Source organism: Nomascus leucogenys, chromosome 10, assembly GCF_006542625.1.
Source record: "Nomascus leucogenys isolate Asia chromosome 10, Asia_NLE_v1, whole genome shotgun sequence".
Taxonomy (NCBI): domain Eukaryota; kingdom Metazoa; phylum Chordata; class Mammalia; order Primates; family Hylobatidae; genus Nomascus; species Nomascus leucogenys.
Genome location: NC_044390.1, coordinates 44,850,357 through 44,867,151, shown reverse-complemented (window position 1 = coordinate 44,867,151; position 16,795 = coordinate 44,850,357). Strand labels below are relative to the sequence as shown.

The window sequence follows — 16,795 nt, the reverse complement described above, 5'->3', positions numbered from 1 at the left end:
TCCATACTGTTTTCCGTAGAGGTTGAACTAATTTACATTCCCACCAACAATATATAAGTGTTCCCTTTTGTTCACATCCATGCCAACATCTGTTATTTTTTGACTTGTTAGTGATAGCCATTCTGACTGGTGTTGGATGATATCTCATTGAGGCAACTGGTATTTTCAATTTGCATTTCACTTCCCTGCTCCTTGTCCTACTGTTCCTGACAGACCTCCTTGCTTCTTCAAGTTCATGTCCTCAGCATCCTGGCTGTGCATGCCCAGGCTCAGGTGTGCATGTTGGGCAGCAGCTAGAAGGGCTCCACTTCCTCTCAGTGGCCTTAAGGCCAGTTGCCAAGACCCCCCCGGACTCCACAAATGGGTTGATGATACAAGACATGCTTCCCACTGCCCCCAAATCTATTGGAGAGGACAACAAACCCCACTTGCTAACCAATTTGCAAGACCGAGCTTGTCATCTGAAGCAGAGATCAAGGTCTTCAGCACTGATACAGAAAGCTGGAATAGTGAGACCATGCCCTGCCCTGCCTCTCCTTCCCTCCCTGGACCACTTTCATTTTTACTCACCCCTTGTTCTGTCAGGTAAGACCAACCACAGACACTGCTCAAGGAGGTCCCAGAAAACCTATGGAACATTCCCCACCATCCTTTGGGTACAATTCACCTTGGAGCCATCTCTCTTTGAGGACTGGGCTTATTTCCCCCAAACATGTTTATACTCTGTATTCAAGCAGCCCTGATCTGTGCAAATGGTTTGCTCATGGCTATCCAAGAAGCACCATCCTTTTGTTAGGGGAAGCACCTGATGCCCATAGAAGCATGTGACTTGTCCACTTGAGCTTCTCACCACTCAGGGTGAGAGGGTGGGGTGGCATTTCAGAAAAACATCAGGAAAGGCAGACTTGGAATCAGAGAATGGCAGTACAGAAAGGAACTAAAACATCACCTTCTCCAATTACTTATGCCACATGTGGGGAAACTGAGGCACAGGGCAAAGAAGAAAGAAACACTTGGGTTTACAAATGGTAAACTCCCCTGAGGCCTATCCCTGACTCACTGCACGGCCTGGCCTTACAGTACTTTCAGGCATGCAGGTCCATCCATGCTCCAGACACTCTCAGGGCAGGCCCCACCTGTAGGGGCACTCACTGTCTCCCTCACAGCTGACCAGGCTCTACCACAGACCCTCAGCTGGGCCTAGATCAGAAACCTGGAGCCAAACAAGCTCCCATCTCCGTAACACATGCAGTCGGGGGGGCTGCAATGCTTCCTCCCCCCACCCGGCCCCTAAACTTACTCTTATTTCCATCTCTTACTGTGGTCTTGCGTGTCCTCTTTCCTAATTCTTTCCCTGTTAATCACCCTCCCACTCGCTGCCACAGAGCCTTCTAGAACCCTGGTTCTATGACATGATGACGATGACGACGACAACAATAGTGGTAATCATTTATTAAGCATTGCCCTGGCCTAAGGCGCCACATGAGTCATTTCTTCCAGACTCCGACTTGCTTCTGCTTTGCCATATGGTAACACAACCCTATCACGGAAGCACCATCATTACCGCCATTTGCAGGGGAAGCCCAAAGAGGTGAAGTATCTCGCTCAATCTCACGCAAGAAAGCCGGGATTCGAGCCTTCCAGCTCTTCCACTTCAGCCACCCTCACCCAGCATTGTCCCAGAATAGTGTCGTCACCACAGGGTGGAGGGACGGGTCTCAGAACTCTAACATCCCCGTGTCCACCCCTCGACCACAGCTGCCTTTCCTCCCAGTCTTCAGACACCTGGTTTTCTTCCCAGAGACCTGCAGAACAGTGAAGCCACCCCTTTGCCCCTTGAATCAGTCCCTCCTGGCAGCTCCTCCCTCTGACGTAGCCCAGAACCCACACTGGTTCATAAGAACACACTGGTCTCAGCTGGGCACTCAGTTATCCCACATCTCTTCCTTGTCCTTAAACCTACAGAGATTGCACCCTGCTCACCCCTCCTCCTCCCACCCTGCACCCACGTGGCTGGGCACTAATGGTAAGAATCTCACCACTGTGTAGCACTGCATGTGGGTCCCCATCTCCACTGCACCCTGGGTCCCTCCATCAGGGCTTTCCGCCTCTGTTTTCAGCTTCCTCTTTCATTCCTCCCAGTGCTCTGGTGACCTCATCCTTCCACCTACAAATTTAGCAACATTCATGGTGACACCTTCCTGCCAGTCTCACCAACCACTAAAGACCAACCTTTCCCCCTTGCTCTTCCCTGTTGCCCACGGTCCTCTGTCTCCTCCACTCTATTCTCCCCATCACCACCAGCTAAAGCACTCCTACCATAAACCAACAAACTATCCACCCTTAACATGATGACCTCCTCCCTCTCACTCAGTCCAGTCATCAGTGACCTTCCCATAGGCAGATCTCAGACACCCACTCCTCAGTCCTTGTGTGGCTGAACATCTCTGCTGTGTTCATCACCACTGAACACTCCTGCCATCTTGAAACTATCTACCCCCTTGGCCTCGGGTTTTCTTCCTTCCTCCATGACCACTCCAGCTCATTTCCACCCATGGCTTCCTCGTTCTTGACCTGTCCCTGATTGGTGGTGGTCCCCAGGCTTCCACTGACAACCTGCCCTGTTTTCCCCTGCCGTAGCTTTACCTGCCACCCCAGGTGCTAACTGAAGCTCTTCCCAAAGATCTCAGGCTTAGCTCCAAACTGGCTGGATATCTCCAGCTGCCTTCAGCAAAAGAATATGTTCATGACAAGGGCCCACTGTCTTGCTCCCCAAGGTGATTTGATAGTGTGGTTTCGTATTACAGCCTGGCTTCCTGGGGTGATCCATCACAAGAATAAAGAGTATTGATAAGGCCAATGGGTGCATTTCCAGGTCAGGATGGTTTTGTTTCTCTCAGCAAATGAATGGGTAGTTTCCCCAGCACCTGCAGGTGGTGAGAGTTGGTCTCAGCTCTGATAACCCAGGCTCTGCCAAAGGTGTGACCTTGGGCTTTGGGGGATTGAACGGAGTCAGTGATAGTGTGTGGTGGTGTCCATCTGTCCTTGCTCAAAGCCGATCTCTACCTGCACCTGTTCTGAACCCTAGCTCTGGATGAAGAGAGCAGTTGAGAGTTCATGAATGGACAGAGCCAGCCCCCAGCTCTTCTGGGCTCACTATTTTCAGGGGACTTATGGGCATGCTTGAGCCATAGGTTGGTTGCACCCCGGCACACAGGGCAGGATCCCCATCCACAGTCACCCCACTAGAAATGAGGCAGCCCATACGGTGTGCAATGTCACAGCGTGGGGGAGCGGCGGTAGGCCGCCACTGGGAAGAAGCACCCTCCTCAAGTAGGTTTGATGTTTCTTTAACTCTCAAAACTGCTGCCCATGGTTTACAAGGTCATGAACGGGAAATGACACACAGCACATGCCTCTCATGGCAGCACTTCCTGGATACTCCATCTGGACCTGAAAACGCAGAAGGAACAGTGGGAGGAAGTCTAACCAGGAAGCCGCCGTTCAGATGCCCACTCTGTCACTCACTCACTGCATGACCTTGGGACAGTGACCAGCTCTTCCGAACCTTAGGATGCTTATCTATTGGACATTTACCACAATCCCACCGTGCCTTCTCACCAGGTTGACTCAAGGCTCTCCTGTGGTTACCCTCAGAGCTGTCATGGGTGAGCCCAGAGGATGACGGAGCCAGTAGGGTTAGTATCTTCGCAATCCTCATGCTAGCAGTCCCGATGTGGTCCCCTCTGCTGCTCCCCCATCCATGACAGGCTCCTTCTCATCCAACAGGCTTCAGCCCAGGAGTCACCACCTCAGAGTGGACTTCCCACCACTCATTCCAGTGCAGCCGCCAACTCGAGGCACTTTCTAAATGATGCCTCTGTTCTGTTTTTTGAAGAAAGTCTCAAACTTACCTTCCAGGAAAACTGACCAAACCAAGGAATGCTGACCCTAAGTCCCTCCTGGAGCCAAGATCAATGAATTCCTACATGGATCAGATGACGTGGCCTCTTCTTTGAGCCTCTCTCCAATGCTAGTCTTCTAGTTATCACCAACTAGAGGTTTTTTAATTTATGTATTACATTGCTTGCTTGTTATCTGGTGGCCTGCAAGGTATAGGTGTATCTTAGTCACTGAAGTAGAACCTGCCTGGCTCATAGTAGGTCCTCAATAAATATTGACTGAATAGCTAATGAGCGGATGATTGAGTGGACATCCCCTCTCTGAGGCTGGGATACCCGGACTTGATAGATCCTGGTTCCCAGGTCTCAGTGGGTTCTGCCTCTTGTCGCCTCCTTTGCCAGCCACTTCCTCAATGATGGAGAGAGCCGAGGTTCCCCTGCTGGATGCATTTTCCCTGAATTTGGGGAACCCAAGATACTGTCAAGCCTACAGTGAGCTCTGAGCCCTTTCAGGAGAGCCAACCCTTGATACAGCCCCCCAGGTACCCCTGTGAGTTTTTCTCCTATAAAAAAGGAGAAATCTGTAGCTGGGTGCAGTGGCTCATGTCTGTAATCCCAGCATTTTGGGAGGCTGAGGTGAGTGGATCATTTAAGGCCAAGAGTTCAAGACCAGCCTAGCCAACATGGCAAAACCCCATCTCTACTAAAAATACAAAAATTAACCAGATATGGTGGCACATGCCTGTAATTCCAGCTACTCAGGAGGCTGAGGCACAAGAATCGCTTGAACCCAGGAAGCACAGGTTGCAGTGAGCTGAGATCACACCACTGCAGCCACTACACTCCAGCCTGGGTGACAGAGCGAAACTCTGTCTCAGAAAAAGAGAGGATCTTCCATTGTAAACATGACCAGACCTTACCCATGAAAGAAGCTTCTTTTGATGCCTTCTTAGAGCAGTGTGCTCAACTACCAAACAGAGCTGGGACTTCTGTCCTTCCGAAGCCACTCCTATAGAGCAGAGACAGGCGCCTGTGTCTTCATAAGCCCTTCTTTCTCTGTAGTCTGATTTGATTTTCCCCAAACCGGTGAGGAAACAAAGATCTGGTGTGTCATTTGACTTGTGCGATGACTCCTATCCATGTCTGGTATCATCACTCACATCTCCGAACATTTCACAGCAGTGACTGATGCCCAGACCTCCGGCTACACGGGAGCCCTGACTGTCTGTTCTCTGTGCACCTGGTCAGCCTCTCTCCACTTGGACTGCAGCCTCCTGAGGAACTAAGCTTGCAGCACCTCACATCAAATAGACCAATGAGCCACCTTGTTTGGCTGAAATATATGTTCATTCTACAATTTGGCCATCAGGGGAAGGTAAGAAAGAAGAGAGGCAGAAAAACAGATGAAATGAAAGAGAAAAGACACACACCCAGGAGCAGAGAAAAGACATAGGAAAAAGAAAAAAAAACTAGTTTAAGGGAGAGGGGAAAATGAAACATATACAGAAGCAAAAGAAGATTACGGGAAGAAATTCTCTAAGATCTGCTGTCTATAAAGGAGTGACGGACATGAGGGGAAGATTATATATGGTGCTGTCCACTTGGCACAAAGGGTGCAAAGTCTTAACATCCCCCTGCCACCTGCACCTCCCACTGTGCCATGCTATGAACTGCAAGAGGCTCCATTCCAGCTCAAACAACCCTGTGAGCTCCAAAGTAGAAAACTTGTCCTCAGATGCAACAACAGTTGTCGGAGCAATGTTACCCTGAGTTGTGAAGAAACCCAGGTCTGCATGGAAGAAACCTGAGCTGCCCCAGTCCCTGGCCAAAGGTTTGCCAAGCACCCTCAGAAGACCTGCAATTGTCAGAGGAAGTGAACTTGGTCCCCCGTCCCCCAAATCCCTGCCCGTTCTCATTGCTTCATAGTCCAGTGCAGTCCCCGACCCAGACCCAGGCCTCCCGAGAAGCCAATGAGGTGAAGTCATTCCAGGGAGCCTCATCCCTGATGGGTGGGCACAGGGCCTGTCTGACTTGCCCACTCACATCACTCAGAAATCTGAGGAGGTGGTGCTTGGGGGGCAGTAGAATGAGGCTCCAAGAAGTCACTGTCATTTCTGTGGGCCACGCCGGAGTTCAAGACCAGATCTTCCCTCCCATGGCCGAGGGATCTCCGGAAGGTCCTCTTCGCCACCAAAAGCCTGCCCTTTTCTGCATGTTTTGAAAGGAGTTTTCCTAAACACAGCCTCCTCCATCAGGAAGTTTGAATGTATAAACAGTGACTCTTATTCAGAAAAGCAGCGACGAGCAGTTTTATATAAAAGTTACATCTCCATTTAAGAAAGAATATATAATTCCACATTCCACTGTCCCTCGAACTTTATTCCCATTTATGTAGATCTTAATACAGTTATATAGTCGCGGGGCTAATGTCCCCTCCGGATGGTAATGAGGTCCTCTCGAACCCGTTAGCTGCTATAAAGTATGCAGAAGTTAAATGCACAGATGGAAAAAAATTTGTCTCAATTTTATACTTCTGCAAAATGGTAATTTTATACTTAAAATGTACAAGATGGATGTTCAGAAATATAGGCTGATAGCCTAAATTATATTTGGTCATAATTTATGTAGTACAGTCCCAAAGAGATACAAAAAGGCAGAGCATAATTTATCTGCTGGAATCAGCGATAGCTTTGCTAAAACTCCCATTTATTCCATCCCCCATAGTTTTAAGCAGGCTTCGTCCTCAGGGCTCACTCTATTTAAGTTTTCCATACTGCTGTTTGATCACATATTGTACTCTATAATTTGCCTATCATCTGAAGCAAATTTAGGTCCCAGAAGTTATGATCTCTACATAGCAACCACTTTATTTGGTAAATGCAAAATATTTATAGCAATATAAAAACCAGATGAAAATAAAATTCCTATAATCATTGGAACATACACACTTTATCATTGGGGCTCTTAAGACCATTAGAGTAAGACTAGTATGTTGCCTAATACAATTACCTTTGGACGCTCACTCGAATTTGCTGATGCTTGGGAACTGGAGAAACTTTCTCTCCAGCATCCTTTCCATCTTGCCAATGGTGGAAAAAAAAAAAAAAAAAAAAAACATCTGGGCACGGGCTCCAGAGAGAATTGCCCCAGAGGAAATGAGTTGAAAAGCGAGAGTCAGATGAGTCATCACTGTGCCTCAGATGTGGAAAGGAATTTCCAAGTAAAAACACACTGCTTGGCAACGGCACTGCCCTGGATGGGTTCACCCCTTACCTTCCAGGGAAACTGACCAAACCAAGGAATGCTAACCCTAAGTCCCTCCTGGAGCCGAGATCAGTGAATTCCTACACGAATCGGATGATGTGGCCTCTTCTTTGAGCCTCTCTCCAATGCTAGTCTTCTCACACCTCTAACTTTTTTGTGTGTGTCTGTGTGTCTGTGCTTCCAAAATTGTTACTTGGAGATGTTCAGGCTGGAACCTACAACATAACACAGTCCATCAGCAGCTCCTCACAAAGCAACGAGCTCTTCAAAACAGAGTGGAGAGAGAAAACAGGGAAGGGACAGGCCCCAAACTGAAATGTGCACATGAAAACCCCAGGGAATAACGTTACTATGCATATTCACATACACTTGTTGAGTGTCTGTTCTCTGCAAGCACTGTCTAGGGCAGAATGCTATTAGGACAGAATGCTGTTCAAATATGTGTTCAGGTGACTTCCACTTATGCGTAGGACCCTGCCCTAGATTCTCTCTAGTCCTCAGAAAAACCCTGCACAGTAGGGCTTACACGTTACCAGTATTAAAAGGAGGAAATTGGCCAAGCGTGGTGGCTCACGCCTGTAATCCCAACACTTTGGGAAGCCAAGGCAGGTGGATCACCTGAGTTCAGGAGTTTTGAGACCAGCCTGGCCAACATGGTAAAACCCTGTCTCTACTAAAAATACAAAAATTAGCCAGGCGTGGTGGCACGTGCCTGTAATCCCAGCTACTGGGGAGGTTGAGGCAGGAGAATAGCTTGAACCTGGGAGGCTGAGGTTGCAGTGAGCCGAGATCACGCCACTGCACTCCAGCCTGGGTGACAGAGGGAGACTTCCTCTCAAAAAAAAAGGAAGAAACTGAGGACGGGAGAAGCCACCCAGTTAAGTAAGTGGTAGAGGAGAGAGTGACACCCAGGACAGATACCATTCAAGCCAGCAGTGTCTGATACCAAACAAGCCCCCTGTTGTACTTTTCTGTATGCCAACACACAACACCAAGCTTCCCGAGGTGCCTATGCTGGGATATTGCTTCTCTGTCTTCAGACTTCTCTCCGCCCACCTCAACCCCCTTCCATCCACCCTCAAGGTTGCCTTCAGCTGAGTGAAGATGAAATAAAACCCCAGCTGCATCTCTCTGATAAAAACTTCAACTGAAGCCTCATATATTTTGTAGATACTAAAGATCTCATGGCTCTTTGAAGACGAGTGTTGTATTAATCATCGTGGTTGTTCAGATTATTTCCTCATTTTTAACGTTGTTCGAGCCCTCTACCACAGAGCCACCATTTCTGTGTCCAGGGTAGTGAGACCCTAAGAGATACCCTAGATTCCTCTTTATAGCCACTTCCTCCTTCCTTGCAACTTAGCTCCAGCTCCAGCTCCCTAAGTCTAAGGGAATCTCACCATTTTTAACTTTTTTACCCAAAACATGCTTAGGCAGAAATCAACAACGCATATTTGAGTAGCATTCTGTTCTAATCCAAATATTATTCCACAAGGTCCGTTTTAAAGTCTGTTTTTTCATGTATCACACTGGAGGGAGAGAGAAAGAATATAACTCAAAATAAATGTGTAAAAAAAAAAAATGAAAGAGATCATAAGGGCAGAGGAAATACCTTAGTCTAATTTGTCTCCTGATTCTATAATTATTTCAAAACCAAATACAGGTTCCTAAAGTATCAGAGTGGAAAGGAGCCCTAATGCACCAGAACTGCTCATTTCACAATTGGGGAAACTGAGGCTCATAAGAGAAGTCATACATACACCAGTAAGGAGAAAAGCTAGGTCTCTATTTGGGTCTTGCTTGGTAGCAGGTGGACAATGTGTCTGTTCTCAAAAGGCAGTAAATATTGCAATCAGTTGGGAACTCAAAAATATCTGACATATGGGACCGCCCATGACTTGTCTCCAGTCCTCTTCTAGCCTGTGGGCGGGGAGATGGGTTTCATTTGCCTGTTGTCTGCTCATCAGCACTCCTCCCCATGCAAGGGTAGAGGAAGCAAGAGGGTATGTTGACTTTTATCAAGAGCCTGTATGCTGGGCATTTAGTTTGAGCTTTCTCCCTCTACCTTCAGGCAGTCCTATGCATGGCTCCAATGTGCAGGTGAGGTTCAGTCAAGGGCAGTCATTTTCCCAAGGACACACACAACCGAGCCCAATTGATAATACTACTGTAGAGGTTACTTCAGAGGAAGGAACTATTAATGTTGCCTTGGGGAATAGGAAACAACATTCTAGTTGAATCTTCTAGGACGGGATGGTATTTGCATGCAGAGGACAATTTGTGGGCAGAGGTGCTAAGGTCCCAGTAAATATTTAGGATGGTATTTGCGCACAGAGGACAATTTTTGCGCAGAGCTCCTAAGACCCCTGTAAATATTTGCTCCATGTTCACAGTCCAAGGAGGGAGAAAAACGTGCAAAGGCCCCGAAGAGAAAGGCTTTAAAACCCCACAGGAAGCTCTTTCCAAGTGTTGCAAAGGGAATGGTTGTTCATCCCCTTCTTAGGAATCATTCAACCTAGCCCTGCCTCCCAGCCACCCTGCAGCCAGGAGCTCTGATGTGTGATATTATATAGAGTTCAGGAATGTGAAAGGCACCACATAAAATCAAATTCTCTTCTATTTTAAGTTGAGTGGTGCACCAGTTCCGCCTTAAAACCTAATTTCTTAAAAGTTTCAAAGGGGAAAAAAATGTTCCTTTTCAATTGGAATCGAGTCCACATAAATTAGCAGGCCAGCTCTACATATCCATCTTTCCGAACTTTCCTGGATTGTTCATTTTAATCAAGCTGCCCGCATTCTTGACTTTTCATCCTTCACTGCCCAGAATGATGCACTGCGGCTACTGATGACACGCAAATGTTAATTTTGTTCAAGTTCAAACATCATCCAAAAAGGGCCTATTTTAAAGACTGCTTTGCAAACACCAGCTAAAAATGAGGATGAACCGAATCAAACACCGCCAAGAAATTCAGAGGAGGGAAAGCTGTGGTCTTACGGAAACTCACAAGTTTTTTGTCTCTAGATCCTCAACGTCTCCAAAGCCAAGAGTAGAATCCTTGATGTCTAGAGCTGGAAGAGAAATCAGATTTCACCCCAGCCCTGCCCAAGGTCATTCACTGTGGTAGGGAAGGGACGAGATAATTCAACTCTCCCCCTGGGTAAAAGAGCCTTCCTAAAATGTGAAACCAGTGAAACCATGCATTTCAAGTCTTTCTGTCATTTAGTAGGTTTCGGGAACAGCAGGATACATCACACACACACAGGCACACAACAGGCTTATTTTAGAACCCTGGCTCACCCCTTAACCAACTACCACTCCCTCTATCCCGTCTCCTCCAGTATAGGATGTCACTATTGCCCAGTGAGGACACAAGAGTGACAGTTGTTCAGAGATGCTTCAACAGGAATTGTGCACTTGAGTAAGGAGAAATCAGCCAAGTTCCTATTTCTTCATGGCTGAAATTGTCTGAGATTTGGCATCTGCTTGTTTGCCTTTGCACCCAATGAAGCTGCATGAGAAAAGGACATCATCTGTATGAGTCACTACCGCATCCCCCTGGAGCCTAAAACAGGGCCTGGGTGCCTCATGAGCACCCAGTGAATATTTCTAAACAAATGAAGAAATGAAATCACTCTGGTCTATTATTTACCAGGATCCTTCAAAGCAGGATGGTACTATGGAAGGTCTCAGCATAGAGGTTAGAGGTCTGAGGGTCCCTAAGACATTGAGCGTCATCTCACAGCAACATGGCCCTAGAGAATAAATCCATCTGAAAGCTGTGGTCCCAGGGATCTCAATGGCCTTGCCTCTAGAACACTAGCCTCATGTAAACAGGCCATCGGCAGTGACAAGCACCAGTATTCGTGGCCCATCAGACTAAACTGTTCACAGTGGCGGCCGATCTTCTGAAAGAACAGAAGAGACACTGCAACGTCAAGAAAAAAATGACTGCCGCTATTCCCTGAACGACAACAGCCGCTCTTGAAATGCAGGACATGTTTCATTTGGCTTATAATAATTGTGTACTGTCTTTTAACCCTCAAAGTGTTAAGCATTGTCATATCCTCTGGGGATGAAAAGATCTGGGGTTAACAACTTTCTCTTTTAAAAATTCATAAAGGTGCAAATAAACAGCATTGCATCCAGTGGCTATGCGTTGCAAGAAGCCAAGGGAGAAAGAGGGAAAAAAAAGATGACAACAACAACATTACCCCCCACAGGATACTTGGCAATTAACTGCAGCTATGTCAGCAATTTTTTGAAAAATTTCCTAAACATGGAGAAGACTCATCCTCACCATATGAAAAACAAAGCTACTGCAGTGACTCTCCCATGCATTACAATGTGTGTGTCTTACTTCTTAACCAAGCCGCTAATCACGCAAATTATTGCAACTAATTACATTTGAAGGTCTAATTAATTCTTTCAGTACCACATCATTTAGTACGCATTCACAACACAGCACCTGTTTTGAAAATCCTTGCAGTTAATTTGTTTATAAACAAACACTATTTGCATAAAATGTTTAATGAACGGTTTAACAGTTAGTACAATACTCCAGTTTTGTCTTCGTAGATCTGAGGTCATCAAAGGCCACGATAAATTAATTTTAAACTATACAAATTAATTTAAATAGAATGTGTGAATTTCTCATTAATAAAGAAAACATTTTCAACATGTTAATTAATATCTCTGTAACAGGCTAATTGCTTCCTGCACAACAAGTACATCTTACAAGCAAACCTTAAAGATTTGGGGGGCAAAGGGGTGGGGACTATTTTAAAACTGCAAAACAAAAAGTGCAATTCGGAAAAAACACACACAGCCCGATTATACTGGAGAATTCGCCACTTAGGACAGGCAAACTGAGAAAAGAAGCTATTGCCTTATGTTACAAATACAACACATTTTAGTTGTCGAGAACGGGACGGTTAAAAACGTTTCTATCACAGGTGCAGTTACACTGCAAAGATGGTTAGATGATGTCTGCCTTCTGGTAGAAAGACACAATTAATGAAAATATTAATTCTGAGAGTGAAGATCTCTCCTTTGAATGTAGGGCATATTAGCTGTGTTTGTAACCCAATGGTAAATACGGATTTCATTAAACAAATCTGCATCTTCACACCAGTGTCTGAGGCTCAGCCATCATAATTCTCCCTGTGGCAAACCATGGAAAGATACTTCATGTAGAAACTAAAGAGTAACAACATTATAGCCCAACATCAAGCACAGCCCTTGCAAAAGCCGTCACTGAGATACGTTCACCCTTAAGTTTGTTTCTGATTTGCAAGCGTTTTCACATTTGATAAGCACCTGTTGTAAATTTACATCCATGCAGGAAGTATTCTTATGCTAGGGAGCTGAGAATTGTAAAGCATGTTTATACTCTTACCCTTGCGTGGTGTTGCCCCTTAATGCACAGGCTGATAAAATGACTAGCTACACAGGACCCAGAGGGATGTGCCACTCCACCTGGTTCCCGCCGCATCTGCCCCCGAGGAGCCACTAGTCCCTTCCTCCTGGAAGAGGTTGTCAGCACTGATCAACAAGCACTTGGTTTTTGTTTTAAGTTCGTTAATTTGGAGAGGACGTGGAGAGACAGGCAGCGAGGGGGAGAGAGAGAGAAAGAGAGAGAGAGTGTGTGTTCAGGGTGTGGGGGTAGAACGACAGAAAGACAAAGAGAAGCACAAATACAGACTTCCCACCACTTCTCTGGGACCTGCCAATGTATTTCCAAGAAAACAATGGAAAAATAGTAGGAGTTCCATCCTGATAGCACCAGGCGAAAAGAAGAATTTGCCCAACCTCTGATTGGACCCAGATTTCCAGTGTGGTGCTGCTACTGGTTAGAAAACACTTGGCCACGTGGCCCCTTGGTCCTGATATTTCTCTGGAGGTGTATGTAGAATAAGACTATCCCAAGCACCCTGCCCCCAAACTACCCCAGTGAACCCAGTACGGTGTGAAAACCCCTTTGCTTTACTCTTTTGCCAGACAAATGCCAGCCAGCATCCCTGTCTCTGGGGCCCTGGAGAGGCCTTCAACACACCTGGCCTCACTGCCCTGTGGCTTCAACAAAGAGGCCGAGCATCTCCTATAAACCTTGAGGTCCACGGATGACGTAGCGGAATGATGGATTTCAGAAAAGGCAGGTGCTTCCCACTCTTTAAATTTTCTTTTTATTCTTTCCAAGTTTCCCATCAACAGCCCTGCAGTAAAAATTCAGGGGTTCAGAGACAAACATTTCATGAGTACAGACTGCAATGAGGAAAACCAAGCCATTCCTTCTCTATCAGGACCCAGAGGTAAGCTGCTGCTTTGCTCTTAAAACGCAAAAAAAAAAAGTGATAATGGTTGGCACAGGACTCGGGACTACAGGCCATTTCCATGTTGACTTCTTTTTGGAAAAGATACGCAGGACAGTCAGGTGAGGAGTTACTCCAGGTTTCGGCCCCATAGCCAGCTAGGAGAACTGAGGTTCAAGGGGCAGAGGGTGAACTCCCCAGCGGAGACAGAACGGGGCAGGAAGCGGGCAGGAGGCGGGTGGCTGTCAGACAAAATCCTTCCATCACAGAACAAGCAGAAACAGGCGCACCACTCTGCAATATAAAAGTCAGAAAGCCTTGCAACATAGATGCAACCCAGGGACTTCCCCCTTGCAGCCAGCAGCCAAGGCAGCCACTGTGTGGCTGTATTTAAGCCCAACTTGGTCCCTAACTTCTCTCCAAAGCCGGTCAAGTTGCCCCACCCGAAGCATCCAGATGACAGGCTCCTGCCTCCCCTCTTGCACAAAATCATTCCCGGATGTAGAGCCTGGCTTTTTCTCTTTCCGCATTAAAAACCACCAGCGTTTCGCAAATAAAGGCGATCACCATGTGAAAAATTATCTTTTAAAATGGAGTTTAATTTGCATATAAGGAACGAGAGATTTATGACAAGCAACATCGTCCAGTACTGCATCTGCCTAGTATCAGTCGTAATTTAGATTGTTTGTGACTGATCTTAAATTCTAAAGCTTGGAGAAGATGAAGTACTCTGTTGCTGTATTATTGTCAGGAGTCTAAGACTTACCAGAGATTTATTAGTAATCTTATCACAAACATGTCTCAAGTTTTTGCTTTTAATATGTGCCAAGCTCCTCTGAGGAATTTTCCTCACTGCAATTATATTCCTCAATGCCTGCATTCTGAAGCTGAGTTGATTTCCTTCCCAAAATAAAGCAACCTATCATTACACCACAGCCGCTCTTGTACATTTTTCCTCTGCTACTTAATAATCAATGTATTCATCATTAAAATCTGAGCCCTGAAGCAATGGTTTTTAGCATATTCTAATGACTAGCGACTTGCAAATTACAATGACCTTTCATGTACATTCTGTAAGCACCTTGTTCTAATGTGTACTGTATTTATAGTTTGCCAATACAAACTAGCCAAAGATTGGATAATTACTGTAATCTATTAGCTCGATTGCTTTCCCTGCTCATTTATAGCATGTGCCACGCAGGCCATTTTCAAAAACTGGCCTATCTTTCATCTCCCGCAAGCTCAGAAAGTAAGGGATACTTCATCTTCACAATATACACACTTACTAATGTCTGAAGAGGAGCCCATCTCAGCTCAAGGAGGTTTCAAAAATAAAGAACCTTCTTTCCTATTAGTGTCATAATGCTATTTGTGACTGACAAAAAACACCGCTCCGAGAGTGTAAACTTTCGGTGAAGAATGTCAAGGCCAGTCCCATTTTCTGCCCATTACTCTGACCTCCAAATAGCATTTAATAAGATCTGCTTTGAAAGAAAAAGATAAAGGCACTTCCCTTAAACAAGAAACAATTTTTTTGTTATAAATAAATGTTTCAAGTGAAGCATTAAACTTTTTCCTTTCTTCTTTTTCTTTTTTTCTTTTCTTTCTTTTTTTTTTTTTTTTTTTTAAAGCACACTGCTGTTACGACTCCAGAACCGATAAGGAAGCTATGTGTGGAAGTATGAGCTCGGGTCGCCTTCTGACCCTCTGTGACGGTCTATTTCAGGCAGTTATGGATAGATAACATTACAGACACTGGTAATTAAAACAACACTAATTTTGTCTCTGTGGCCACGCTTTGTTGTTAGAAGCCATCTATCATGGCCTTCACGCATCACACAATGAGAAGACATTTGTCTACGTACATTGTGCTTGGTCAACGGTTTTACCAATCTCCCCGCGTACCTGTACACCCAGGCACTTTTAAAGACGTACTGCCTTGATTTCTACTCTATTACTCTGATTAATAAAACATTTTGCATGCTTCATCAAAACACCCTGCAAGCTTTTCACCACATACATTCACGGGGGGAAAAGCAATGTTAATTTCTTACCCTTTTAGAAAGAAACTAACAACAACAACAACAAAAGAAATTCTCTTTTGGATTGAAAGAGAGAAAGAAAAATTCAAATATGGAAATGTTTGTTTTTCCTGTAAAACAGAGTCCAGCCTAATGAAAAGCATAATATTAAAACACACACATAATGCCAAGCTTCTCCTTTAAGGCTGCACATATTTTTGACTATATGTATCGTTAGTTCTTTTCTGTGCATTCATTTGCTTGATTTATGGACACTCAATTTCACTTCACCTTTTATTACAAGATCTACAGTTACATTAAGAGTAATAGCAAGTCAAATGTTTTTATATTTGGGCAATTAAAAAAAAGAAAAGATCTATTCCATGGGCCCTTATAAGAAATTAGGGACAGCTGAAATGCAAGATGACTAGTTTAGCTCTGTTGTAATCAACTAAAAAGAAACTGTAATGGTGCATTTCAAGGGATCTTTAACAAGTGACACAAACAAGAGAAGAAACAGACAGGACCATTTAACTTCAAACCCCACCGAAGAGAGCCAAATTGTAAGCTTCCTACAGCAAGCCCGGCTGGCGGCTATGTGGCAGTCTTCATTTCTCAGCGGAAAAGCCACTCCCTTGAGACTCTCCAGGCACCCCCCCAACAGCATTTTTTATCAAGTGTCTAAAAGGTAGGAGCTGTTAGAATTCTTTTCTCTATTCACAGATGATCACAGCCCTTTTTTCCCCTTTAGCTTGCAGACGCACATGTAGTTTCAAATATTAGCTAGAACTCCAGCCCTCACCAGCCCCTAATTGCTCTCTCAGGGAAGGTATCATAAACGCAGGTATGGCTGACACAGATGTAGCTTCAACTTTATGCAGGCAGGAATGCTACATCAAAGCTATTTGCAAAGTGACATAACTAGTTATTTAAAAGAACATTTTTATTATATTCCTTGGAATTTGCATTCTTCTAGAAACCAAGTGTATTTTTTAACACGGCCGCAGACATGTTGGGGCAATTGACCATTCATGATGTCTGCAAAGGAAAGGCATCTAAATATTTTTCAAGCCACTTTAATAAATTTGAGTGCGTCTGTCTCTACTCGTAACCTGATTATTTAAATAAGTTAATATTATCACGTCTCTTTTGCCAGCTGCTGTAAGCAGTCGGCCGCTGTCATTAAGCAAAAAGGCCAAGACGATGTGAGTTTATCTGGGGTCCTACCTGCATTTCTACTCGTCGTTGGACTGAAACAAATGGGAAAGAAAAACTTACTGACTTTTGGCGAACTACAAA

The 16,795-nt window shown here is 45.2% G+C and overlaps 1 long non-coding RNA gene across 1 annotated transcript; it reads left to right on the top strand.

Moving 5' to 3' along the window:
• Nucleotides 1-1,444: 1,444 nt before the first annotated feature.
• On the top strand, nt 1,445-15,469 carry LOC101176983. The gene is made up of 3 exons (XR_001114124.2): nt 1,445-1,591; nt 13,165-13,475; nt 15,107-15,469. It is a non-coding gene; the product is annotated as an uncharacterized LOC101176983 (long non-coding RNA).
• Nucleotides 15,470-16,795: the final 1,326 nt, after the last annotated feature.